This window comes from Macrotis lagotis, chromosome 1 (genome assembly GCF_037893015.1).
Source record: "Macrotis lagotis isolate mMagLag1 chromosome 1, bilby.v1.9.chrom.fasta, whole genome shotgun sequence".
In the NCBI taxonomy this organism is placed as follows: Eukaryota; Metazoa; Chordata; class Mammalia; order Peramelemorphia; family Peramelidae; genus Macrotis; species Macrotis lagotis.
The window spans coordinates 457,614,177-457,615,976 of record NC_133658.1 but is presented as its reverse complement, the minus strand read 5'-3'; the positions used below and the strand labels follow the sequence as shown (position 1 = coordinate 457,615,976).

General features: G+C 35.2%; 1 pseudogene; it reads left to right on the top strand.

Annotated features, from left to right (window-relative positions):
• The window catches only part of LOC141519348 (cytosolic Fe-S cluster assembly factor NUBP2-like), a 4,247-nt pseudogene extending 3,854 nt beyond the window's left edge, over positions 1-393 (top strand).
• Positions 394-1,800: the final 1,407 nt, after the last annotated feature.

The window sequence follows — 1,800 nt, the reverse complement described above, 5'->3', positions numbered from 1 at the left end:
ATGAAGAAGAAGACGAAGAAGAAGATGAAGAAGAAGAAGATGAAGAAGAAGAAGATGAAGAAGATGAAGAAGAAGATGAAGAAGAAGAAGAAGAAGACGAAGAAGAAGATGAAGAAGAAGAAGAAGAAGAAGGAAAGTCACAAGTGATTGGAATTGTGGAGAATATTATATTATTGGTTTCATTTGTCCAAACTGTTCCTACTGCACTAATCTTTTCTCTAAGGAAAATGAGGAAGAACACAAAAGTACCCTTTTTTGGGCTATGTGCCCCTAGATCCTCAACTCACAGAGTTTAGAGGAATGTTTTAAGAAATCTCTAAAAGCTCTGCTTTCTTTGCCTTTATTTCTATCGCTCAGCAGATCCAAGATGGAATGTTGGCCCAGACCTCCTAATGAAGGTATCTCAAGTTTTTTCCTATTGTGATTCCTTTTTACTGCTGTTGAATACAACTCTTTGCTTAAAGACTTGTAACCAGAAGAATGTCATGTAAAGAACTACAAAGAAAATTCCTTCTGTCATTCAGAAGTCCTTGGTGCAAAAGAGACATTTTTGCAGTTCCATTATTTAAATAGACTTCCTTAAGGACCAGGTAGCCATTATCTTAGGGACATTGGTTTTGTTGGTTTTTTTACCAGCCCTAGCAAGATGTCAAACCTTGGCATTCTTCTCATGGTGGGCTTTTGTGGCTCCACTAAGGTTAATGTAACTCAGTTTTTTTGATGCTTCTAACAAGATAGGACCATGGAGGGCATGTTAACTTTAAGATGTAACTAACTGTATAAAAATCCTTACATAATGAGATAGACATCATCTTCTCTACCTCCAGGACTAAGACTATTAGGAGTATTATATACATCTTTCCTGGATACCAGGTTCTTAATTTTTTTTGTTCAGTCATTTTAGTTGTGTCTGACTATTTGTGATCCCATTTGGGGGTTTTTGGCAAAGGTACTGGAGTTGTTTGTCATTTCCTTCCCCACTTCATTTTCCATATGAGAAAACTGAGGTAAACAGGGCTAAATGACTTGGCCAGGATCACACAGCTAGTTAGTATCTGAGGCCAGATTTAAACTCAAGAAGATGTCTTCCTGACTTCAGCCCAAAATGCTATCCAAGAATCTACTTAGCCATCTTAAGGTTCTTACTGAGTGGTATAGTTGGAATATTATACGTACCATTTGCCCATTAAGTTAATATGATAACTTGGAAATATAGGTAGTCTAAATGAATGTATCTCTAACTGTATCATAACTTTGATGTTAACTGATGAAAATTTCCTCATTATTAAACATAGCTCAAGAATGATTTGTAATGTTAAAGGAACTCCTAAAATAAGAAATCCCACCCCCCATCTTCTCCAAAAAATAAATTATAGAGTAAATAAAATAAGAAATGGGTGCAATAAAAAGGAGAATGGAGAAAAATGACCAGCTCCTTTAGAAATAAAAAACCTAATGCAAGAAAAAAAACTCCTTAAAAAATTAGAATTGATCAAATAGAAGCTAGTAACCCAAAAAGACAAATAGAAATATTAAAATAAATTCAAGGGACAGAAAAAGAGAAGAAAAATGAAAGCTACTTCATAAAACAACTAAACTTCAAAACAATTAGAAGAGAGAAAATTTAATAATCAATGAACTACTTGAAAACCATGAACAAAGAGAGAATATAAAAATGATATTTTAAAAAATAATGGGGAGGGGGTGGCTAGGTGGTGCAGTGGATAGAGCACAGCCCTGGAGTCAGGAGTACCTGAGTTCAAATCCAGCCTCAGATACTTGGGCAAGCCACTTAACCCC